Below are 14,777 nucleotides of genomic sequence, written 5' to 3' on the forward strand. Positions count from 1 at the left end.
GGTTTTAATGCATTTGGACAGGGTTTCCAGACTTGACTGGATTTCCCCACACCCACACAGCAGTCACTGGAAATGTTATTTTAAAAATCAGCAGGAGCCTGCTTCAGCTCATAACTGTGGCACTGAGAGACAGGGAGGAGGAATAGGATTTTCCCTGTTCCTTTCCCTTCTTTTTCTCTCATCTCTGTGCAGGCCTGGGACTACTTGTCAAATGAGATGTGGTGCTGGATGTTCTGCAAAGAGACTTGATTCAGACTGGGAGTGTGGCTCAAACAGGAAAATGGGTTATATCTTTTAAATAAATATATTTAAATAGAAAAAATATACTTCAAGAATTCCTCTCTCAAAATTTATCCCTATTCTCCTATGTATTGGGATGTTTGGTTAAAATTGCAGAGTTTGCCCAGTCATAGAAGTGTGATCCCGATTGCAGTAAATAAATCTCCCAAGAAGCTGATTGCAACCTTACATTTATTCAAGTCAATCCAGTTCACATTCATGTTACAGTCAAAACTAGAGAAAAGAAGCCTAATCTAAAGAGTACTTTCCCTATCACAAATGACCAGATAACCCAGCATCACATGTATGTGAGTATGAGGGCACTGTTTTTACAGGAGAGACCGATAGAGATGTGTGTCTCCATGGAAGGCCATGTGAATTGAGTGAGAGGACAAAGAGAAAGACGGTAAGGGTCAGAGGGTAGCTCCCAAGTTAAACCAAAGAGAAGCGTCCCATTCAAGGAGATGACACCTATACACACTTGGGGTGATGTAGCACCCTGTGAAGTCCAGGCATGCTGAGTCGCTTACGCCAACACTATGAACATAATTTCAGAGGGTAGCCTTGTTGGTCTGCAGAAGAACAGCTAGACAACAAGATTTCCTGAATATAAGCTTTTGAGGGTTAGAGCTCTGAAATTTCTTGAAAATCTTGTTGGTCCCTAATGTGCTCCTGGATTTGAATCTAGCTGTCTTATTCTCCTATTAGCCTTTGGAGGTGGGGAAAAAGCTCAAGTAACCTTTTTCGCCTCTCCAGAGTTACTTACTGGCTTGAATAGCCCAGCTTAGCAGAACTCATCAGAACTTGGAATCTAAGCAGGATTGGTTGTGATCAGGGCTTTTTTTGTAGCAGGAACTCTTTTGCATATTAGGCCACACACCCCTGATATAGCCAATCCTGCAAGAGCTTACAGTACAGGGCCTACTGTAAGCTCCAGGAGGATTGGCTACATCAGGGGTGTGTGGCTTAATATGCAAAGGAGTTCCTGCTACAAAAACAAAAAAAAACTGTGGTCATGATTAGTACTTGTATGGAAGACCACCATGAAAACAGAAGTTGCTATGCACAGGAAGGCAATGGCAAATGACCTCTGTTCATCTCTTTCCTGGAACATCCCATGGATGGGGTTGCCAAGAATCAGTTATGACTCAACAGCACATGCTTCTTCTCCTTCCAAAGCTAATTGCATATGTGAAATAATTTCAGCAGGAGATATCATACTAGGGCTGCAATCATACACAGTAAATAATGCACTTTCAATCCACTTTCAGTGCACTTTTCAACTGGATTTTGCCAGTTCACACAGTAAAATCCAGTTGGAAAGTGAATTGAAAGTGGATTGAAAGTGCTTTATTTACTGTGTATGATCATAGCCTGGGATAGGAATATTAACTCCCTTGTCCTCTTCCTTCATTTATTCATTGCTGTCTAAGGGTCAGAAGGAATGCCCTCACTTAAATAAGAGAAAGGAGGGAAGAAAGTTAGCCCCAAACTGGCTGGCTGATGATACTCTTGACCCTTTTCCATTGGCTTTGGTGAGGGCAGCAGCCAGCAGGTTGAGCAGGCAGGGAGGCTGAGTTAGTGACAGAGGGCCAGAACCTGCTGGAGTGCTCCCATGAGTGCGCCATTCTTTTCAAAACCTAGCCTGAAAGGTAGCATGAGCCCACATGGCCTCTTGGGAGGAACAAGAGCCTTGCAAGAGGTTAGGAACCATCATCAGGCAGACAGATGAGCTGTGCTGTCCTCATGCAAGCCTTATCTCCCGCTCTTCCCTTTGCCATTGTGCTACTTTAGCTCAATTTGTAGTGATTTGTGTGGTGCACAAAAGTCTGGACTTGGATATCAGCTAAGCAATTGCACTGTGGATGCTGCAAACTGTCTTGTAAACCCATTGGGTGCTTTCACACAGTAACTGTTTGCAAATGGGTTTTGCCATTCCTACACAATAAAAATCCAGCTACAAAGTGCATTATATATGGTGCTTTCACATAAGAGACTTGGCCTGACCTAGCCACACCTCCCATTTGGATTAAATATCGCATCAGTCTCCCAGTGTGATAGCACCCTTAGTGTGTGCGAACACACCCAGTCAGACTTATTGCATTCTAAAGGAACCATATGCAGTTATCAATCTTCATGTAGTGATCAGATGAATTCTCAGTCTGTCCAGTTCATGCTGAGCAGTTGTGAACATCTCCCAGATTGGTTTGCATCAGTGTTTTGCAGAACTGTGCACATGCAAAGTCTCTGCCAATTCAAACTGATCAGTGGCCACTAGCATTACTAAGGAATACTCAAACACATACTGGAGGGTAGAGTTTTACTGAGATGCAGTATTTATTTGTGACTGATTTATATTATTTTTGAGGGATCTAATTGTTTATTTTTACAACTGCCTGCTGACTCTGAGGGGTTTTGCAGAAAGATGTGGTAAAGAAGAACTCAGGCTGCATGAGAATGTACATGCATGATAAGCCAATTACATTGTTCTGCACCAGGGCTTTTTTTTTTGTAGCAGGAACTCCTTTGCATATGAGGCCACACACCCCTGATGTAGTCAGTCCTCCTGGAGCTTACAGGGTTCTTATTACAGGGCCTACTGTAAGCTCTTGGAGGATTGGCTTCATCAAGGGTGTGTGGCCTAATAGGCAAAGGAAATTCCATCTACAAAAAAAGAAAAGAAAAAGAGCTCTGTTCTGCACAATTGAAATGGAATACAATGAAAGAACTTGTTGAACACCCACTAACAGACTGATGAATTATCAAAGTAATCATAAAAAAATCTACAATCTACAAAGAGGGCATGAGCTGATCTGGAACATCTTTGGGCACCCCTGAATATATGCCTCTGGATGCCAAAGCTCAGTTCACATTTCCTCAGTCCTCTGAACCTTCTAATTTTCAGGGTTTACTGAAAGACTGATGGACCAACAGAAGCAAAGGAAAAGGGAAATCTGCTCATCAATTGATGCATGCTGCATGTGCCCATGTGCAAACATATGGACTGGTGAGATAATACAAGTGATAGCTTCCTAAGACAGGAATTCTCACAATGATATAAGGACACCATGCTTCACGCCTGATGATATCAGCTCTACACAAATTATGTTTTTAGTTTATAATTTAGATTTATGAATTGCCCAATTGCTTGGGAAATTATAAATGTTTGTATGCAAATGCTAGAAGTGTCCGAAGTAAAATTGGTGAATTGGAATGTTTAGTGTTGGGAGAAAACATAGACATTGTGGGAATTTCAGAAACTTGGTGGAATGAGGAGAATCAGTGGGACACGGTGATTCCTGGATATAAGTTATATCGGAAGGATAGGGAGGGAAGGGTTGGAGGTGGGGTGGCTCTGTATGTCAGAGAGGATATACGGTCCAGTAAGACTGAGGTCAGAGAATTAGATTCCCTTTTAGAAATGCTTTGGGTTGAAATAGAGGGCCCAAAAGGAAATTTAACTATGGGAGTTTGTTATCGCCCACCAAATCAAAAGAGAGAGGACGATTATAATATGATGGAGGGATTAAAGATAGCGGCTAAACGTAAAAACTGTGTCATAATAGGTGATTTTAACTACCCGCAGATTGATTGGGTCAATATGTGTTGTGGTCGAGAGAAAGAGATTGAGTTTCTTGATGCTCTCAATGACTGTGCTATGGAGCAGATGGTCTCAGAACCTACCAGGGGTGGGGCGATCCTGGATCTGGTCCTAAGTAATGCCCAAGACTTGGTGAGAGACGTAAAAGTGATTGCGCCGCTTGGGAACAGTGACCATAATGTTATTGATTTCACCATTTGTATAAATAGGGAGTTGCCCAAAAAGACCGCCACAACCACATTTAACTTTAAAAGGGGTAAATTCTCTGAGATGAGGAGGCATGTGAGGAGGAAACTGAAAGGAAAGGTAAATACGGTCAAAACCCTTGGGGAAGCTTGGAGACTATTTAAAACTATAATCCTAGAAGCTCAGATAAAATACATACCACAAGTTAGGAAAGGCACAAACAGGTATAAGAAGAGGCCAGCATGGTTAACAAACAAAGTAATGGAAGCTGTAAAAGGTAAGAAGGACTCCTTTAAGCGGTGGAAAACCAGTCCAAGTGAGATTAATAAAAGGGAACACAGGCAGTGGCAAATCAAATGCAAGACTGTGATCAGGCAGGCAAAAAGGGACTATGAGGAGCATATTGCAAAAAACATAAAGACCAACAATAAAAATTTCTTCAAATATATTAGAAGTAGGAAACCAGCCAGGGAAGCAGTGGGGCCCTTGGATGACCATGGGGTAAAAGGATTACTGAAGGAGGATGGGGAAATGGCTGAGAAGCTGAACGCATTTTTTGCCTCCGTCTTCACCGTGGAAGATGAGAAGTGTTTGCCCGCCCCAGAACCACTAATATTGGAAGGGGTGTTGAAAGACCTGAGCCAGATTGAGGTGACAAAAGAGGAGGTCCTACAACTGATAGACAAATTAAAAACTAATAAGTCACCGGGTCCGGATGGCATACATCCGAGAGTTCTGAAAGAACTCAAAGTTGAACTTGTGGATCTTCTAACAAAAATCTGTAATCTTTCATTGAAATCTGCCTCCATTCCTGAGGACTGGAAGGTAGCAAATGTCACCCCCATCTTTAAAAAGGGTTCCAGAGGAGATCCGGGAAATTACAGGCCAGTCAGTCTGACTTCAATACCGGGAAAGTTGGTAGAAACCATTATCAAGGACAGAATGAGTAGGCACATTGATGAACACAGGTTATTGAGGAAGACTCAGCATGGGTTCTGCAAGGGAAGATCTTGCCTCACTAACCTGTTACATTTCTTTGAGGGGGTGAACAAACATGTGGACAAAGGAGACCCGATAGATGTTGTTTACCTTGACTTCCAGAAAGCTTTTGATAAAGTTCCTCATCAAAGGCTCCTTAGAAAGCTTGAGAGTCATGGAGTAAAAGGACAGGTCCTCTTGTGGATCAAAAACTGGCTGAGTAATAGGAAGCAGAGAGTGAGTATAAATGGGCAGTCTTCGCAGTGGAGGACGGTAAGCAGTGGGGTGCCGCAGGGCTCGGTACTGGGTCCCATCCTCTTTAACTTGTTCATAAATGATTTAGAGTTGGGAGTGAGCAGTGAAGTGGCCAAATTTGCGGATGACACTAAATTGTTCAGGGTGGTGAGAACCAGAGAGGATTGTGAGGAATTCCAAAGGGATCTGTTGAGGCTGGGTGAGTGGGCATCAACGTGGCAGATGCGGTTCAATGTGGCCAAGTGCAAAGTAATGCACATTGGGGCCAAGAATCCCAGCTACAAATACAAGTTGATGGGGTGTGAACTGGCAGAGACAGACCAAGAGAGAGATCTTGGGGTCATGGTAGATAATTCACTGAAAATGTCAAGACAGTGTGCATTTGCAATAAAAAAGGCCAACGCCATGCTGGGAATTATTAGGAAGGGAATTGAAAACAAATCAGCCAGTATCATAATGCCCCTGTATAAATCGATGGTGCGGTCTCATTTGGAGTACTGTGTGCAGTTCTGGTCGCCGCACCTCAAAAAGGATATTATAGCATTGGAGAAAGTTCAGAAAAGGGCAACTAAAATGATTAAAGGGCTGGAACACCTTCCCTATGAAGAAAGGTTGAAACGCTTAGGGCTCTTTAGCTTGGAGAAACGTCGACTGAGGGGTGACATGATAGAAGTTTACAAGATAATGCATGGGATGGAGAAAGTAGAGAAAGAAGTACTTTTCTCCCTTTCTCACAATACAAGAACTCGTGGGCATTCGATGAAATTGCTGAGCAGACAGGTTAAAACGGATAAAAGGAAGTACTTCTTCACCCAAAGGGTGATTAACATGTGGAATTCACTGCCACAGGAGGTGGTGGCGTCCACAAGCATAGCCACCTTCAAGAAGGGGTTAGATAAAAATATGGAGCAGAGGTCCATCAGTGGCTATTAGCCACAGTGTGTGTGTGTGTGTGTGTGTGTATATATATATATATATATATATATATATATATATATATATATATATATATATATATTTGGCCGCTGTGTGACACAGAATGTTGGACTGGATGGGCCATTGGCCTGATCTAACATGGCTTCTCTTATGTTCTTATGTTCTTATGTTCAATCCCTGACTACTCATAGAATCATAGAGCTGGAAGGGACCTCCAGGGTCATCTAGTCCAGCCCCCTGCACAATGCAAGAAACTCACAAATAACTCCCCCTAAATTCACAGGATCTTCATTGCTGTCAGATGGCCATCTAGCCTCTGTTTAAAAACCTCCAAGGAAGGAGAGCCCACCTTCCTTGGAGCCCACCTTCCTCCTGAGGAAGCCTGTTTAACTGAGGAACCACTCTAACTGTCAGGAAGTTCTTCCTGATGTTGAGCCGGAAACTCTTTTGATTTAATTTAATCCATTGGTTCCGGTCCTAGCTTCTGGGGCCACAGAAAACAATTTCACAACATCCTCTAGATGACAGCCCTTCAAGTATTTGAAGATGGTGATCATATCACCTCTCAGCCACCTCCTCTCCAGGCTAAACATACTGAGATCCTCATAGGGCTTGGTCTCCAGTCTTCACCATCTTCGTTGCCCTCCTCTGGACCCGTTCCAGCTTGTCTATATCCTTCTTAAAATGTGGTGCCCAAAACTGAACACAATACTCCAGGTGAGGTCTTACCAGAGCAGAGTAAAGCGATAGCATCACTTCATGTCATCTGGACACTATACTTCTGTTGATACAGCCCAAAATTGCATTAGCCTTTTTAGCCACCACATCACACATGTTCAATGTAGGGTCTACTAACACCCCTTGATCCTTTCACACATACTACTGCTAAGACAAGTCTCCCCCATCCTATAACCATGCATTGGATTTTCCCTACCTAAATGCAGAACTTTACATTTATCCCTGTTAAAATTCATTTTATTGGTTTAGTCCAGTTTTCTAGCCTGTCAAGATGAACATATCAAGCCGCCTTATACTGAATCAGACCATTCGTCCATCAAAGTCAGCATTGTCTACTCAGACTGGCAGCGGCTCTCCAGGGTCGCAAGCTGAGGTTTTTCATGCCTATTTGCCTGAACCCTTTTTAGTTGGAGATGCCGGGGATTGAACCTGGGACCTTCTGCTTACCAAGCAGATGCTCTACCACTGAGCCACCGTCCCTCCCATATGATCCCATATCCTGTTTCTGTCTTCTACTGTATTTGCAACCCCTCCCAATTTAGTATCATCTGCAAATTTAATAAGTATTCCCTCTGTTCCTTTATCCAAATTATTTATAAAGATGTTGAACAAAACAGGCCCCAAGATAGATCCTTGAGGCACTCCACTTGTCACTCCTCTCCAAGAGGTTGAGAAACCATTCACAAGCACTCTTTGGCCTCTGATATATGATGATAGGCTGGTATGGAAAATATAGCCCCATAACACTTTTTTGGGGAGAGAAGGGAATTGCAGGCATAGCAAAAGAGGACAATGTTTTTTAAAAGGGAATCGCTGACTAACGTATAATCTATTACAGAATGTGCCATGTTGGCACCATCTAGTGTTCTGGGAGGGGAAATCAGTAAACATTTCATAATCTAGAAGGCATTTTATGACCATTCATCATTGGAGCTGATTGTTTCATTTTGCAATCCAGTCCAATAAACAGCTGTTATTGATTTATTAGCAAAAAAAAAAATATCTGAACTTCTGTTTAGTTTCGAAATAGGGATGCCAGCCTCCAAGTGGGGCCTGGGTATCTCCTGGAAGGACAACTCATCTCCAGGCTGCAGTTCCCCTGAATAAAATTGGTGTCTTTGAGGGTGGACTCTATAGCATTGTCCTCTACTGAAGTCCCTGTCCTCACCAGGCTCCACCCCTAAATCTCCAGGAACTTCTCAAACTGGAGTTGGCAGCCTTCCCCCCCCCCAAAAAAAAATGTTGTTGTTCAGTTGCACAGTCGAGTCCGACTCTTTGCGACCCCATGGACAAAGTCATGCCAGGCCCTCCTGTCTTCCACCATCCTCCGAAGTCTGCTCAAATTCATGTTTGTTACATCAGTAACACTGTCCAGTCATCTCATTGTTTGCCATCCCCTTCTTCTTTTGCCTTCTGTCTTTCCTAGCATCAGGATCTTCTCCAGGGAGTGCTCCCTTCTCATTTGGTGGCCAAAGTATTTGAGCTTCAGCTTCAGCATCTGACCTTCCAGTGACCAGTCTGGGTTGATTTCCCTTAGGACTGACTGATTGGATCTTCTTGCAGTCCAAGGGACTCTCAAGATTCTTCTCCAGCACCACATCTCAAAAGCATCTATTCTTCTGCACTCGGCCTACCTTAGGTCCAGCTCTCACAGCCATATATTACTACTGGGAATACCATAGCTTTGACTATATGGACTTTTGTTGGCAGGCTGATGTCTCTACTTTTTATTATACTGCCCAGGTTCGCCATAGCTGTTCTGTCAAAGAGCAAACGTCTTTTAATTTCATGGCTACAGTCACCATCTGCAGTGATCTTGGATCCCAGAAATGTGAAGTCTGTCACTACTTCCATGTCTTCTCCTTCTATTTGCCAAGGTGTGATGGGGCCAGATGCCATGATCTTAGTTTTTTTGATGTTTTGTTTCAAGCCTACTTTTGTGCTCTCCTCTTTCACCCTCAATAAGAGGTTCTTTAGGTCCTCCTCACTTTCTGCCATTAGAATAGTGTCATCTGCATATCTGAGGTTGTTGATGCTTTTCCCAGCAATCTTAATTCCGACTTGTGCTTCATCTAGGCCAGCATTCTGCATGATGTACTCTGCATATAAATTAAATAAGCAGGGTGACAGTATACATCCTTGTCCAACTCCTTTTCCTATTCTAAACCAATCAGTTGTTCCATATCCCGTTCTGACCGTTGCTTCTTGACCCTTATACAGGTTTCCCAGGAGACATGTGAGGTGGTCTGGTACTCTCATCTCTTTAAGGACTTGCTACAGTTTGTTGTGATCCACACAATCAAAGGCTTTAGCATAGTCAATGAAGCAGAAATAGACATTTTTCTGATACTCGCGTGTTTCTCCATAATCCATCAAATGTTGACAATTTGATCTCTAGTTCCTCTACCTCTCCGAAACCCAGCTTGAACTTCTGGTAGTTCCTGGTCTACATACTGCTGAAGCCTAGCTTGTAGGATCTTTAACATGGCCTTGCTAGCATGTGAAATGAGTGCAGCAGTGTGATAGTTTGAACATTCCTTGGCATTACCGTTCTTTGGGATTGGAATATAAACTGACCTTTTCCAATCCTGTGGCCACTGTTGTGTTTTCCAAATTGTTGACATAATGTGTGCATCACTCTAACAGCATCATCTTTTAGGACCTTGAATAGCTCAACTGGGATACCATCATCTCTGCTCGTTTTGTTGTTAGTAATGCTTTCTAAAGTCCATTTGACTTCACTCTCCAGGATGTCTGGCTGAAGGTCATCGATTTCACTGTCATGGTTGTCCGGGACATTGAGATCCTTCTTGTATAATTCTTCTGTGTATTCTTGCCACCTCTTCCTGATCTCTTCTGCTTCTGTTAGGTCCCTACCATTATTGTCCTTTATCATGGCCATCTTTGCACTAAACGTTCCCTTGATTTCTTCAATTTTCTTGAAGAGATTTCTTGTCCTTACCATTCTATTATTTCCCTCTGTTGTTTTACATTGTTCCTTCAGGAAAGCTCCTTATCTCTCCTTGCTGTTCTCTGGAAATCTGCATTCAGTTGGGTGAATCTTTCCTTTTCACATTTGCCTTTCGCTTTTCTTCTTTCCTCAGCTATTTGTAAAGTCTCATCAGATAGCCATTTTGCTTTCTTGCATTTCTTGTTCTTTGGGATGGTGCTTATTGCTGCCTTCTGTACAATGTCACGAACCTCCATCCATAGTTCTTCGGGCACTCTGTCTATCAACTCTAGTTCCTTAAACCTATTCTTCACCTCCACTGTATATTCATAAGGGATGTGATCAAGGTCAAATCTGAATGGCCTAATGGCTTCTACAGTTTTCTTCAGTTTAAATCTGAATTTTGCGATGAGTAGCTCATGATCTGAGCTGAAGTCAGCTCCAGGTCTTGTTTTTGCTGACTGTAAGGAGCTTCTCCATCTTTGACTGCAGAGTATATGATCAATCTGATTTCTGTGTTGCCCATCAGGTGATGTCCACTTGTAGAGTCGCCTTTTAGGTTGTTGGAAGAGGGTGTTCACTATGACCAGCTTGTTCTCTTGACAAAACTCTATCAGCTACATTTTGTTCTCCAAGGCCAAATTTGTCAGTTGTTCCGGTCACCTTTTGACTTGTTACTTTGGCATTCCAGTCCCCTATGATGAGGAGGACATCTTTTTTTGGTGTTAATTTTAGAAGGTGTTGTAGATCTTCATAGAACTGGTCCACTTCAGCCTCTTCTGCATCAGTGGTTAGGGCATAGACTTGTATTACTGTGATATTAAATAGTTTGCCTTGGATACAGACCGAGATCATTCTGTCATTTTTGAAATTGTATCTCATTACTGCCTTCCTCACTCTCTTGTTAACTATAAAGGCCACACCATTTCTTCTACAGGACTCTTGCCCACAATAATTGATGTAGTGATCCTCTGAGTTAAATTCACCCATTCCCATCCATTTTAGTTCACTGATTCCCAAGATGTCAATGTTCAGTCTTGTCATCCCTTGTTTGACCACATCTAGCTTACCTTGATTCATAGATCTTACATTCCACGATCCGATACAGTATTGTTCTTTGCAGCATCAGACTGTTCTTTCACCGTCAGACACATCCACAGCTGAGCGCCCTTTTGGCTTTGGCCCAGCCGCTTCACTCTTTCTGTGGTTACTTTAACGCTCTTCCCCAGTAGCATATTGGGCACCTTCCAACCTGAGGAGCTCATCTTACAGCACCATATCTTTTAGCCTTTTGTTTCTGTTCATGGGGTTTTCTTGGCAAGGATACTGGAGTGGTTTGCCATTTCCTTCTCCAGTGGATTACACAATTATTTACACAATGATTAAACTGAACAATTTAGAATGATTAAAAACATAAACAGCTAACAGAATAACCAGACTAGACAGCATATGTTTGTGGCTCAAATCATCAGTTTAAGACAACTTCTTGTGTGCTCATGTGTCAGTACATTGCCTCTGGAGCAACAATGAAGAAGACCCTGAAGCTCAATTGAGTCTCCATATAAGAAGAAATCTGCAGCAAGAGCCTCTTCAGTCAATTTTCATCCAGGGGAGATTGGTTGTTTATATGATCACTAACTGGCGTTGACCTCATAGGAAGGAGTGAAATCACTAAACAGCAGGATCCCTCTAATATAGTGGGTTCTTATGCACTGAAGAAAGGAGGTGGTAGTGATAACAAGCTCTTTATTGAGTACAGCATGATAGATGGCTGCACTAACAAGACTGGCGGTCCACTGGGCCAACTATATACAACACTGGGTGCCCACGCTAGCACGTTATTGGGTCATTCAAACCAGCAGAAGGTTTGTGATTGGAGCAGGACAGTTGGGATTTGGATCCTACTGCCCGTTGTTCCTAAGTCCCCAAGCTCAGTCCTTCAGGCTCCAATGAGCCAGGCAGGAACACCATTTGGTAACACATGGATTCACATATATAACAAATCCCCAACCCTTAATTCTATGAGGCAGCCCAGAAAATTAGAATGGTTGATGGTCTTAAACAGGGCTTTTTTTGTTTTTTTTGTAGCAGGAACTCCTTTACATATTAGATTATTCCCCCCCAATGTAGTCAATCCTCCAAGAGCTTACAGTAGGCCCTGTAAGAAAAGTTCTGTAAGCTCTTGGAGGATTGGCTACTTCAGAGGGGTGTGTGGCCTAATATGCAAAGGAGTTCCTGCTACAAAAAAAGCCCTGATCTTAAAAGGTCACATGAGATTCAACAGGATAACTCTCTCTGCCCTTCTACAATTAAAAATGGGAATTAAGGACACTTCCATCCCCAAACATTATCAAATGTATGACTAAAATGGATTAAGATGGTCACCTTCTTCCAGGGGCATTGCAGTTAGTTGGTTACCAATGCTCCCTCTAAGCTGTGGAGGGAGCTTGCCTGGGGAATTATAGATGTTTGTATGCAAATGCTAGAAGTGTTCAAAGTAAAATTGGTGAATTGGAATGCTTAGCGTTGGGAGAAAACATAGACATTGTGGGAATTTCAGAAACTTGGTGGAATGAGGAGAATCAGTGGGACACGGTGATTCCTGGATATAAGTTATATCGGAAGGATAGGGAGGGCAGGGTTGGAGGTGGGGTGGCTCTGTATGTCAGAGAGGATATACAATCCAGTAAGATTGAAGTCAGAGAACGAGATTCCCTTTTAGAAATGCTTTGGGTTGAAATAGAGGGCCCAAAAGGAAATTTAACTATGGGAGTTTGTTATCGCCCACCAAATCAAAAGAGAGAGGACGATTATAATATGATGGAAGGCTTAAAGATAGCGGCTAAATGTAAAAACTGTGTCGTAATAGGTGATTTTAACTACCCGCAGATTGATTGGGTCAATATGTGTTCTGGTCGAGAGAAAGAGATTGAGTTTCTTAATGCTCTCAATGACTGTGCTATAGAGCAGATGGTAACAGAACCTACCAGGGGTAGGGCGATCCTGGATTTGGTCCTAAGTAATGCCCAAGACTTGTTGAGAGATGTAAAAGTGATTGCGCCGCTTGGGAGCAGTGACCATAATGTTATTGATTTCACCGTTTGTATATATAGGGAGTTGCCCCAAAAGACCGCCACAACCACGTTTAACTTTAAAAGGGGTAAATTCTCTGAGATGAGGATGCATGTGAGGAGGAAACTGAAAGGAAAGGTAAATACGGTCAAAACCTTGGGGAAGCTTGGAGACTATTTAAAACTATAATCCTAGAAGCTCAGATAAAATACATACCACAAGTTAGGAAAGGCACAAACAGGCATAAGAAAAGGCCTGCATGGTTAACAAACAAAGTAATGGAAGCTGTAAAAGGTAAGGAGGACTCCTTTAAGCGGTGGAAAACCAGTCAAAGTGAGATTAGTAAAAGGGAACACAGGCTGTGGCAAATCAAATGCAAGACTGTGATCAGGCAGGCAAAAAGGGACTATGAGGAGCATATTGCAAAAAACATAAAGACCAACAATAAAAATTTCTTCAAATATATTAGAAGTAGGAAACCAGCCAGGGAGGCAGTGGGGCCCTTGGATGACCATGGGGTAAAAGGATTACTGAAGGAGGATAGGGAAATGGCTGAGAAGCTGAATGCATTTTTTGCCTCCGTCTTCACTGTGGAAGATGAGAATTTTTTGCCCACCCCAGAACCACTAATTTTGGAAGGGGTGTTGAAAGACCTGAGTCAGATTGAGGTGACAAAAGAGGAGGTCCTACAACTGATAGACAAATTAAAAACTAATACGTCACCGGGTCCGGATGGCATACATCCGAGAGTTCTGAAAGAACTCAAAGTTGAACTTGTGGATCTTTTGACAAAAATCTGTAATCTTTCATTAAAATCTGCCTCCGTTCCTGAGAACTGGAAGGTAGCAAATGTCACCCCCATCTTTAAAAAGGGTTCCAGAGGAGATCCGGGAAATTACAGGCCAGTCAGTCTGACTTCAATACCGGGAAAGTTGGTAGAAAGCATTATCAAGGACAGAATGAGTAGGCACATTAATGAACACAGGTTATTGAGGAAGACTCAGCATGGGTTCTGCAAGGGAAGATCTTGCCTCACTAACCTGTTACATTTCTTTGAGGGGGTGAACAAACATGTAGACAAAGGAGACCCGATAGATGTTGTTTACCTTGACTTTCAGAAAGCTTTTGGTAAAGTTCCTCATCAAAGGCTCCTTAGAAAGCTTGAGAGTCATGGAGTAAAAGGACAGGTCCTCTTGTGGATCAAAAACTGGCTGAGTAATAGGAAGCAGAGAGTGAGTATAAATGGGCAGTCTTCGCAGTGGAGGACGGTAAGCAGTGGGGTGCCGCAGGGCTCGGTACTGGGTCCCATGCTCTTTAACTTGTTCATAAATGATTTAGAGTTGGGATTGAGCAGTGAAGTGGCCAAGTTTGTGGATGACACTAAATTGTTCAGGGTGGTGAGAACCAGAGAGGATTGTGAGGAACTCCAAAGGGATCTGTTGAGGCTGGGTGAGTGGGTGTCAACGTGGTAGATGCAGTTCAGTGTGGCCAAGTGCAAAGTAATGCACATTGGGGCCAAGTATCCCAGCTACAAATACAAGTTGATAGGGTGTGAACTGGCAGAGATTGACCAAGAGAAAGATCTTGGGGTCGTGGTAGGTAACTCACTGAAAATGTCAAGACAGTGTGCGTTTGCAATAAAAAGGGCCAACACCATGCTGGGAATTATTAGGAAGGGAACTGAAAACAAATCAGCCAGTATCATAATGCCCCTGTATAAATCGATGGTGCGGTCTCATTTGGAGTACTGTGTGCAGTTCTGGTTGCTGCACCTCAAAACGG

This window comes from Heteronotia binoei, chromosome 5, assembly GCF_032191835.1.
Source record: "Heteronotia binoei isolate CCM8104 ecotype False Entrance Well chromosome 5, APGP_CSIRO_Hbin_v1, whole genome shotgun sequence".
Lineage (NCBI taxonomy): Eukaryota > Metazoa > Chordata > Lepidosauria > Squamata > Gekkonidae > Heteronotia > Heteronotia binoei.